This window comes from Carcharhinus amblyrhynchos, unplaced genomic scaffold (genome assembly GCF_965287045.1).
Source record: "Carcharhinus amblyrhynchos unplaced genomic scaffold, sCarAmb.v2.hapA scaffold_79, whole genome shotgun sequence".
Lineage (NCBI taxonomy): Eukaryota > Metazoa > Chordata > Chondrichthyes > Carcharhiniformes > Carcharhinidae > Carcharhinus > Carcharhinus amblyrhynchos.
The window spans coordinates 244,109-255,387 of record NW_027649819.1 but is presented as its reverse complement, the minus strand read 5'-3'; the positions used below and the strand labels follow the sequence as shown (position 1 = coordinate 255,387).

The 11,279-nt window shown below is 43.3% G+C and overlaps 4 non-coding genes across 4 annotated transcripts; 1 reads left to right on the top strand and 3 right to left on the bottom strand.

Annotated features, from left to right (window-relative positions):
- Window positions 1–1,042: 1,042 nt before the first annotated feature.
- trnad-guc (transfer RNA aspartic acid (anticodon GUC)) lies at window positions 1,043–1,114 on the bottom strand. Its single transcript has one exon. It is a non-coding gene; the product is annotated as a tRNA-Asp (tRNA).
- A 1,135-nt stretch (window positions 1,115–2,249) lies between these two features.
- On the top strand, window positions 2,250–2,331 carry trnas-gcu (transfer RNA serine (anticodon GCU)). The gene has a single exon. It is a non-coding gene; the product is annotated as a tRNA-Ser (tRNA).
- A 3,754-nt stretch (window positions 2,332–6,085) lies between these two features.
- On the bottom strand, window positions 6,086–6,157 carry trnam-cau (transfer RNA methionine (anticodon CAU)). Its single transcript has one exon. It is a non-coding gene; the product is annotated as a tRNA-Met (tRNA).
- Window positions 6,158–9,672: 3,515 nt separating this feature from the next.
- Window positions 9,673–9,754, bottom strand: trnaf-aaa (transfer RNA phenylalanine (anticodon AAA)). The gene has a single exon. It is a non-coding gene; the product is annotated as a tRNA-Phe (tRNA).
- Between the last annotated feature and the right edge of the window lie 1,525 nt (window positions 9,755–11,279).

Below are 11,279 nucleotides of genomic sequence, written 5' to 3'. Positions count from 1 at the left end.
CCTTAGTTTCCGTTTTTGGGAATTCTCAATGAAATCATAATCAACATTTCTTGTGTCCACCTGTTCCTCTCAGTCGCTGCCAATGTGCCGAACTGCAATGTATCTTCAAACACTCATCACTTATTCCAACCCAGATCAATATTGTGAAGCTAAACCTGGTCCAAAACAGGACTTAACGGGCTACACTTCGATTATTTAACGAGCCACCGAGAAGAATGATCCTGGACGGAGTGTAGAAACCTGGTGCACGTTTGTTCATAGACGTATTATCACACATCCACTATAAAACATGTGCAATTTTGTTTATATCATATTCCCTCATTCTTGCTTTTTAAATGCATACACTTGAAACAATTCTCAGCGTCAGTGCCATCTGCAATATACCTTTGCGTTAAACCAGTTTTGCTTTCTGTCTTCCTTGAATGCCTTGCTATCCTTCACATCCTTTAGATCATTTGATCACTTCAGACACAAGTACATTTAGTACATATCTTCCCAGAATAGATCTATCACTAATACCGATTCTTAGGGAACACCACTGTTTAATTTCTTTGGTCTTGGAAAACGATTGTTCACTGACAATTTTGTGTGTACATGTCCCTGAATTCCATTAAATTCCATTTACAATTTACTAGTAAAGCCTCAGAGGATTCTCTGGCCATCATGCCATCGTGGGACTGGCGTACCATCTGAATGCATTTGGGGAGGTAGCCGAACTTTGACATGATCCTCCACAGGCCTTGTCGGCTTCCAGTGTCGGAGGCTTTCGCGAAGTCAGCAAAGGTTGTGTAGAGCTCGCGATTCTGTTCCTGACACTTCTCAGGGTAATATTCCACGTGTTGACTACGTGGCATCGCCAGATCAAAGGTGAACCAAAATGCTGGTGAATTGAACGAACGTTGATCTCAGGTCACGAAAAGTGTCGGTAAAAATGTAAAGATTTGCATTTTTGAAAGTTTCATTATTTGACAGCCTTTTTCGTTTCTGTTTCAAAGTTGGAGAACAACACAAGTACAATTTGAAGTAATAAAATTGCGATAAACTCCCCGTCGGGGAATTGAACCCCGGTCTCCCGCGTGACAGGCGGGGATACAAACCACTATACTAACGAGGAAATAGCAGCTAACGCGACCATACGCATCGTACGCTTGTCATTTTCACTTCCGGAGCGACAACTCAGTTCTGACGAGATCAGTTATTTTCCCCAATGCGGTGAACCATTTAATGCAGCAAACAGCGGCTTTAACAAACTCATTAAGACTTTTGGATTAGCAGGAAAGAGAATGAGATGGATGCATGAAGAAAAAACACAAATCAGGTGGAGAAAGAAAGGTGCGTTTGCCGTTCATATCAAACCGCATGTTCTTTTTAATTTTGGAGGAAAGACGGGGTGTCTTGAAGTCTGAACATTCTGGACAATCTCAGCTGGTCTCTCTCCACAGATGATGTCAGACCCACTGAGTTTTTCCAGCATTTTCATTTGGAACATCGAACATAGAACACCACAGCACAAACAGGCCCTTCGGCCCACTAGTTGCGCCGATCACTTATACACCTGCTAAGCCATAGACCTATCTGTAACCCCCAATCCCATTAAATCCCATATACTCATCCAGTAGCCTTTTAAAAGACCCCAGCGAGTTCGCCTCCACCACCACCGACGGCAGCCGATTCCACTCACTCACCACCCTCTGAGTGAAAAACTTACCCCTAACATCTCCTTTGTTGTTTCAGATTCCAGCATCGGCAGGATTTTGTTTTTATCTTGTCTCGAAATGTTTTTTTTCTCCAAAACCGCTGGAAGTTTCAAAGTGCTTTACAGCTGAAATGCTTCTCTTTAATTATATTGTCTTTTCATTGCCCGAGGTACAGGTGCAGATTGAGCAAAAACATAAAATATAGTATCTACCAGAGTTTGGAGATTTGTTTTTTCGGCAACAAACCACTTTATCCGGATCCAAAATCCAATGAGTAAGAGTTATTTCAACACGCAACTTTCTGATCTGGAGTCAGACGCGCTACCGTTGCGCTACAAGCTCACACCGCTAAGGACCCTTCTACATCTCTGTTATTTTTGGTGAATTCAAAACTCAAACAGGGAGTTGTTTCCCTCTTTCCTTTCTCGGGATTGAAATCGAATGGAAGAGGAACAACGAACCAAAGTTAAAGAGAAAGCAGAAACACAACATTATCTGACAGGAGAAATGTGTTCTTTGTTCAAGAGGTGATTAGAATGTCCGTTACTGTATGACGAGGTGGCCGAGTGGTTAAGGCGATGGACTGCTAATCCGTTGTGCTCTGCACGCGTGGGTTCAAATCTCATCCTCGTCGATGTTGCATATTCTGTGCCCCCTTTTTGAAGTTGAACTCAATCTGTGAAGTTCCGGGGATGCGGCGTATAATAGAAATGCTGGCGAACTATTCGAGAGCACGTTAGATTTTCTCAGCTTTGCCCTTCGGCTGAGATGTGGTTATCCTCCGACTGCATCCTTACCAGTAAACCCTCCCTGTTGAGATTAGGGCTGAGTGGATGGTAATGTGGGAATATGCTGACTTCGCCTTTATTTTCATTCAGACTGTGTTCCTTTTTTTCATTATCTGCTGCTGTGTGAGGATTGGGATCTTTCTGATTCTGTCTGTGGAACTGTGCGTGTACAAGCGATGAGTTCTGACAGTCAGCTCCCGGAACTGTAAATTAGCTTGGAATCCATTCTGTATTTGCAATCTCTGCGATTGTAAACGAGTTGATGGATTTCCTCATTTTGAATCTCCGGTGGACTTTTCTCAGCGTCGCTGACTGGGCCATTGGACAGTGATTACATTTCAAAAATACTTCATTGTCATTAACATACTTTGGGACGTCCTGTGGTTTTGAAAGAGCTACAGAAATTTCAGTAGAACTCCAATAGGACACAGACACTTTTTTATTCATTCATGGAGCCTGGGTGTCACTGGCTGGGCAGCGTTTATTGCCCAAAACTCGCAGCCCGAGGACAGCTGAGAGTCAACTACATTGCTGAGGATCTGGAGTCACATGTGGGCCAGACCGGGCAAGGACGGTAGGTTTTGTTCCCCAAAGGGCATTAGTTTATCATATAAGTTTTTCTGATGATGGTCAGTCATTTCATGGCCAGCAGTAGATTATTGATTACAGATTTTTTTTATTAAATTCAAATTTCACCAACTGAAATGGCAAGATTCGAGATCTAGAGTATTAGCTGAGTTTCTGGATTAATATTCCAGTGATAATACCACACAACCTAATAGTTTATAAAGCTTGTGTTCTCAGCACCTCGTCAGAATCATAGAATCATACGGTGTGGAAGGAGGTCATTTGGCCCATAGCCTCCAAAATTCCCTCAAACAGACCGCTTTCATAGGTGACAGGCTCTGTGCCTTAGTTGTTTAAAGCGCCTGCTCAGTAAGCAGGTAGATCCTGGGTTCTTGATTCTTTCCCAATGATATTTGCAATTGTGCCAGTCACAAAATCCATTTCTGCTTGTCAGTTTTGTCTTTCCCTTCACAGTGGATAATCTCCAACGATGGAAAAACTTTGAGACTCTCCACCAAAACTTCCACTATTTGTTGAGATGATCCAGGTATTTTCATCATCTTGCAGTTAAAAAAAATTTCACCCGCGATAAACCCAATGCTGTAAGTTCTACCAACACACATTTCCGTTATTTTCTCAGGGAATTCCGAACACAGTCAAATGGCCTGAGAAACACACAATCCCGACAGTGCTCAAGGAGACCGTTCTGCCCATCGAGTCTGTACCGACTCTCCGACAGAGAATTGCACATAGGATCTATCCTCGCAGTGCCACACACCCACTCCGCTAATCTAGTGATGGAAATACCTTGGGGGCGAAGGGACAATCTAACATGGCCAAATCCATTCAACCTGCTCATCTTTGGAATGTGGGAGGAAATCGAATCACCTTGTTTCCTGAGATCATTTGTCTGGGTGAATTCAACTTGAACAGAACTACAGAAGTTTGGCACCATCCAGGACATCCGCTTCATTCGCTTCCCATGTATAAAAATTCACTCCCTCCACTACCAACACGCAATGGCAGCAGTGTGCACCATCTGCACGATGCACTGCAGCAACTCAGTAAAGCTCCTTTGCCAGCACCTTCCAAACCCACAACCACAAGGATCTGGAAGGAGAAGCGCAACAGAAAGATCAGAATAACATTGAAAAAGGCTCCGCTGGAATTTGAACTCAAGATCCCCTACTTATAAGGCATACGCTTTAACCAACTAAGCCACAGAGTCATTTCTGTGGGTGGGTTCAGCGGAATGCTGGAAATACGTTCCAGATCTGGTGGTATTTGTGAAAAAGGAGATACTGCCAGGTTGGAGGACACTGATATTTATTTATTGATTGTAGTTATTTATAAGTTGTTGTTGCGTGTGTGCGTTCCTTAATCTTATTTATCTTCCATAAGAAATGAAATATCTAATTGAAAAATGATGTTACTATTTCTAACCCAACCAGCGAACGTTGTGTCAAACTTTAAGAAAAGGTTTGTGATTTATTCTCGAGTCAGTGGTTTCCCTGGGAGCCGGGTTAACAGAAACAGCATGGAGAGATGGCAGAGCAGGAAATGTCGGTGCCGAAGGTGAATCACATCAATGAAGCAGCAACTGGGTTGTTACTAACCTGATCCATAATCCGATTGTGGTGGGACTCAAACTCACAACCTTTAAGGGATTGAATTACCATCATTTGGAAGTCCAACGCGACACAGAGACACATGCTGAAATTTTACTTTACTTGTCCTGAGATGGATTTTTGACACTGTGGAAACTATTGATAAATTCAATAATCTCCTAGTTAAAAGGTTAAGGACTGTTAAGAGGGATTTCATTGATTGCAAGTCATGTTGGGACATCTGATGTCTGTTAAAACAGTTGTGGAAATACAGACCTTTCCGTCCTCTAGAAAGGAAATCTGTCCATCACAGAATGATGCTCCCTCTCTCTCTCTTCCTCACTTCCCTGCACAGCTTGAAGTCTCATCTCGCAGGCCTGATAGTTGGGAGATACATTCTACTCTATCTGTCACAGGGCTGATCAGAAGCTATTCCCTGTTCCAGTTAAACACCTGCACAGAACACAACACAAAGCTGGAAGCTGGAAACCTGACAAAAAAATCAAAAAATGCTGGAAATGCTCAGCAGGTGAGGCAACATCTCATTAACGGAGATTTGTGTAAAACCAGCTCCTGAAGCACAGCACAGCTGCACAGTTTAAAGTTTCCTTTCATCCACAATGCATGCTCCATTCTATGATTTTGAACAATTCAAATTGAGAACGTGTATTGTTTTTCGAGTCGCCACAGCCTGGAAACCACTTCAGGCATTGAGGTCACCCTTTGAATTTTAAATTTGTAAATCCATTCTCTATCTTTTTAAAGCTACTGTTGAAACTGTATCCAACACACACTCAGTTCTTTGTGAAAGACAAGGAGAATTGAAGATATATTTGTATAATTTTCCTTTGACTAAATTTGTACAGAAGCAGAAAGGCGGGAATCACACTCAGCTCTTCATGAAACTCACCCGCTAAACATTGAAAGGTGGCAGTGTTTATTCAAGGGATGATTCTTGAACATAGAACATAGAACAGTACAGGCCCTTCGGCCCTCAATGTTGTGCCGAGTTATGTTCAAACCCAAGATCAAGCTATCCCACTCCCAATCATTCTGGAGTGCTCCATGTGCCTATCAATAACCGCTTGAAAGTTCCTAAAGTGTCCGACTCCACTATCACAGCAGCAGTGTACTTCACACCCCAACCACTCTCTGAGTGAAGAATCTACCTCGGACGTCCCTCCTATATCTCCCATCATCAACCTCATAGTTCTGCCCCAAGGGAAAAAAATCTCGGCTTGTGTATCTTTGCAACATTTACAGCTTGTGTCTGTTTGTGAGTAAATGACATTTCAGCCATTTGTTACTCATTCAAATGTTAACTAGTAACGAGAAGCGGAAGAAAATAACTGCACCCTGGCCGGAAATGTCAAATCATTTTGAAGGAGCCGCCATGTAATTCTTTTTGCTGTTGCTAAAAACGTACTAGCAGAGAATGGTTTCGATCCATCGACCTCTGGGTTATGGGCCCAGCACGCTTCCGCTGCGCCACTCTGCCACTCCAATACTGAGCTTTCATTTATTATTAATGGAGAATAGAAATGTTGGAACAGTGTGCAATCTGGGCAATACAATTGAGCAAGGTGAAACACGATGGGGACTGGGCAGGATAATCCTACCATGGGCAGTGCACTAAGTGAAGATGCGACATTGACTGAGTTGTCAGACGGAGCAGGGAATCCTTGCAGAAGATGTTAAGGAAAGTTGGAGTGCCAAATGTTTAATGATCACTGTACAAGTAGACGGTGAAATGCAGACTTCGGGCTGGATATTCATGAGTTCTGAGATGGGTGAAGAGACTGTGGCATCTCAGCGTAGTAAAGGTGAAATGGGGATTAGGAAGGGTAAACGTGTACGCTTTATTTTGTATCGTCTCTCCTCGACCTTCGGACCAACATGTCTCACTTCACACTTCCTTACATTAATTAAGTTGCATCTGTCACGTGTCTGTCCATTCCACCAGCCTGCCTACATCTTCTTGAAGATTATCCATATCCTTCTTATTAAAGTTCAAAACATTTTCAAGTTTTGCACCACTGGCTAATTTTGAGATTGAAACCTGTGCACCCAGATATAGGTCAGTAATATATAATCAAGAAAAGTAAGTTTCTCTCTATACACCATTCCCAATCAGAAGTAAAACTTTGTGTAATGTGTGTTTTAATAGGCCTGTACTAATAATTAAACTGTTATATAATGAAATTCTAACTGTGCCAAACAACAATGATTCAAAATATCACTTAGTTCTAAATGAAATCCCCAACGTCACTAATACTTGAAGTTAAAACGCATAGCCATGCTGATTTATCGGTGTTTAAATGATGAATACAGAGGAAAGCAGCGTCCTGGTGGATTTCGAATTGATATGGCTCACACATTTAGTATTTCGAAATTTCTCCGTCCCAGCTTCAATATAATGTGAACGTTGCCTCTCTGTTTTGCCTCTCCCTGATATCTAAACTTTCGTCTATCGGGGTGTGCTGACATCTACTGGCCGCCATAGAGAACTGCAGCAGAGCGGAAGAAAATTCACATTAACTATCGCTGCTGCAGAGACAGATCAACAGGAATTAATGACTGGAATCAGCATCAAATCCCATGGAGAATTCAATATTAATGTACTTTCCCATGTCGTCAATATAAATTGGAATGTGATCTGACCTGCAGCAGTTGAGTCGATGTATCGGTGTACTAAAGAGAATTCTACTTAATAAGACGACAGAGAATGAATTTCAGAGATAAGCAGATGCTGTTACATTCAACATTTTGAGTAGAGGGTCGTGTGGAATCATGTACTAATTAAAACAAAATGCCCGTTTCAATTAGGTATCTTCCGGGTAGAATGCGTGCAGATTAGCGTAGGGAAAATTGTGCAAAAGATGTTCTTTCAGGAAGTTGTTGCAGACTCGATGGGCCAAATGGCTTCCTTCTGCAACGCAGAGATTCTGTGCAGAAACATTGTCTCCACTTATGAAGCCAAAGATCCAATCCGCTTTCCGAACGACATGTTCAAAATGTCATCTCACTGTCAAAGGTCTCTCTGAACCTCAGGCCCCTCTGAGCTTGCACCCTGTTTGGAACTGGGCCATTGAGATTCTGTTGCATCTCCCCATCTCGTCCGTCAAAATGCAGCACTGTTTCTGAATGTGGAATTAATAATGTGTCTCTGCTGCAATATCAGTGAGAGTTAGATGAATATATCAAGAGTCGCAGATGACACAGAGATGGGTGGAAGAGCAAAGCGTGCAGAGAACGCTGAAAGTCTACAAAGGGACATTGAATGGGCGAGGGTCTGGCAGATGGAGTACAATGTTGTAAATGTGATGTCATCCATTTTGGTAGGTATAACAGCAAAATGGACTATTATTTGAATGGGAAAAATTGCAGCATGCTGCTCTGCAGAGGGAGCTGGGTATCCTTGTGCAGGAATCTCAAGGAGTTGGTTTGCAGGTGCTGTGGAGTACTGTGTACAGTTTTGGTCCCCTTACTTGAGAAAGGATGAATTTGCATTGGAGGGGTACAGAGGAGATTCATTAGGCTGATTCCGGAGATGAGAGAGTTGGCATATTAGGAGAAACTGAGTAGAATAGAGCTACACTCATTGGCATTCAGAAGAATGAGGGGAGATCTTATCGGACTATGTAAAATTATGAAGGAAATAGATAAGGTAGAAGCAGGGTAATTATTTCCACTGGCGGGTGAAACTAGAACTGGTGGGGTGGGGGGGGGGGGCGTGGGGGGTGGTGGGGGTTGGGGGTGGTGCGGGATAGCCTCAAACTAAGGGGAAGCGGATTTAGAACTCAGTTGAGGAGGAACTTCTTCACACAAAGTGTTCTGAATCAGAGGAATTCTCTGCCCAGTGAAGCGGTTGAGGCTACCTCATTAAATGTTTTTAAGGCAAGGATAGATCAATTTTTGAACAATAAAGGAATTAAAGGTTATGGTGAGCGGGCGGGTAAGTGGAGCTGAGTCCACGAAAAGATCAGCCATGATGGGTTTGAATGGCGGAGCAGGCTCGAGGGGGCAGATGGCCTACTCCTGCTCCTAGTTCTTATGTTCTTATGAGAGCTGAGACTGCAGCTTCTGTTTCTCCAAAAGAATCTCTCTTGATAAAGCCGGAATTTACAAGGATTTCTGTCACTGAGGCATTGTCTGGCGGTCTGTGTCTCACTGCTCTAACTCACTCTATCCCTCCACCCCCTCTCACCAACTCTATATGAAGGTGGGATCTTGTTGTTTAGTGACTGAGTGCACACAATCTGTACCTACATCTGATCAAATAGAATTCAGCTTGTGAACAATATCATCGTTTCAACCAGCTCTGGGTTAACCCAGGCACAGCTCTGATTGGCTGCAGCCCCCTGAATCTGGGGAACAGACACTGTGAGCATCGCCGGCCTCAGAGGCTTTCACAGTTACTGAGCTGGGAAACTCCAACTAATCCCCGAGAATCCACAGCACCGAGCGAGAGGAGAGGAAAACCTGTCCTGGGAGCTGTCAATCTGAGACACAGTTTGACCTGTCAATGTGCAGATGTGAAGCTGCTCCTTCCATTCCCAATCTGCTATAACCAGGAGTTCCTAACGCCCAATAATGACCAGCTTGCAGCAATGTGTTTGAATGAACACGATGTCATATCATCCAAGCAGCATTTTGAAATGATCATTCAGTGTATTCTGATGAAATTTATTTCTTATGTTCTGTTTGTCATTCCATAAGAATCTTCCTCTGAAATGAGACCTTGTTTTGTCCTTGCGCATCTGATGCTGTTTTTTTTCAATCACATTGTGATTTCCCTCATGGAACCAGAGAACGGGAACAGCACTGAATCATTCGGCTTATCTTGTCCATGCCAGCCCGAGGGCACCCAGGTGTCCTCTTCAAGCTCACCTTCCTGCACTCGGCCCGGAGCCATGGAGCTGAAAGCATGATGGTGATCCACAGACTTGGCACCAAAATTGCAGAAGAGTTCCGGGTCAGCCGCTGCCGGAAGAAAACGCTTTTAACGATAATCGCTGCGAGCAGGACGCGAACCTGCGTGGGGAAACCCCATTGGATTTTTAATCTAACGCCTTAACCACTCGGCCATCGCAGCGCCGCAATTTACGCCTCTAATATAATCACCTCAGTAGCGTTCACACTAACTTCATCAGGCACCGTTATTGCACAAAGCACAGTGTGTGAGCTGAAATTTGTTCCTCTACTTTTACTTTGTCTGTTTGTCTCTGGCGGAGAACTCATTGATTAGGTCAAAGACTTGTTTTTGTAGCTCAATAATTTTTCAGTAGAAATGAGTTAGGTCCGAATAAACACAGGAAAAAGAGAAATCTCGATTGCATTTCATTATAGTCAAATGTTGTGTCCGCCCTGTTTCGACCCACTCTGTTGAAAATGGAAGAGAAAGTGGAAAAAGTCGTAATTAAATTGCCAATGCGATGGCCGGGAATTGAACCCGGGTCAACTGCGTGGAAAGCACCTATGCTCACCACTATACCACCATCCCTCACCGTGCGTAACTAGCCCTTATTTGCAATAGTTTTAATTACGGAACTTCCTCAGTTGCTGATTCCATCAGGCACCAGGAGAGCCCGGAGCGCAGTTTGGAAATTGAACTTGGCTTGTCTGGTTGAAGCCACCTTTTTACAATTGTTCCTTACTGGGAACTCATTGATCAATTCTGAGGCCTGTTCTTTCATTTCACAAAGTTTCCACTCAAAGCAACTTGAAGCTGAATTTTCCATTACAAAGGTCGTGATGGGGAGGATTTTTAGTGAATATCATTTTAAGAGTGTCCACCTACTGTGATAACTAACCTGCGATAACTAATTAAAGAAATCAGAACAGTGATGGTCAGGAACTGACCCTTGGTCAAATGCTCGCACAGTCACCACTCCATCACCATCGCTCACCTGGCTCTGTCACCCACTCTGTAAGAAAGTCCAGCTCTGACAGTGAATCTGGTTCCCTCCAGGTCCAATCGGAGGATGGTCAGAAACTGTCACTGTCAGAAACTCCATTATCAGCGAGTGTGGGATGATTATTTAACTGGCTGTCACTGGTTGGTGAGGTTGTGATTTACTGTTCCCTGTCAGTTCAAGAGAAACAAATAAAACTATACAAACACTGAGTTGGGGAAAGGGCTTCTCTTGAGGCACTGGGAGTATTTGTATAATGGATATCTGGTTCTCTTCAGTTTGACGGCTGTGACTTCTGATTCACTTTTTTCTTGTATTTTTACCCACGATGTCCTTTCCCATCGCGACCATACTTTTTGTGCTGGCAAAATCCTTCTAACTGTCCTGACTTGAGACAATCCACACCTCTTTAACTTGTGACTATCTCTCTCTCCACCTTTACTGTCTGTATTTTTAACGGCTTGATTACCCGAAAAGATGCGCATTCGAACCATTGTTCTCACTCCAATCTGTAATTATCATTCTATTGTGCTCGTATCTATTTGTCAACCTCCCTCAACTCATCTAAAGAAGGAACAGCGCTCCAAAGCTCGTGATTCCAAAGTTAACCCGGTGTTGTGAGACTTCTTTATTGTGCCCACCTCATTCCAACGCCGGCACCTCTACATCAACACTAGTGCGAGGAAATCATCTGTTGAGGAAATA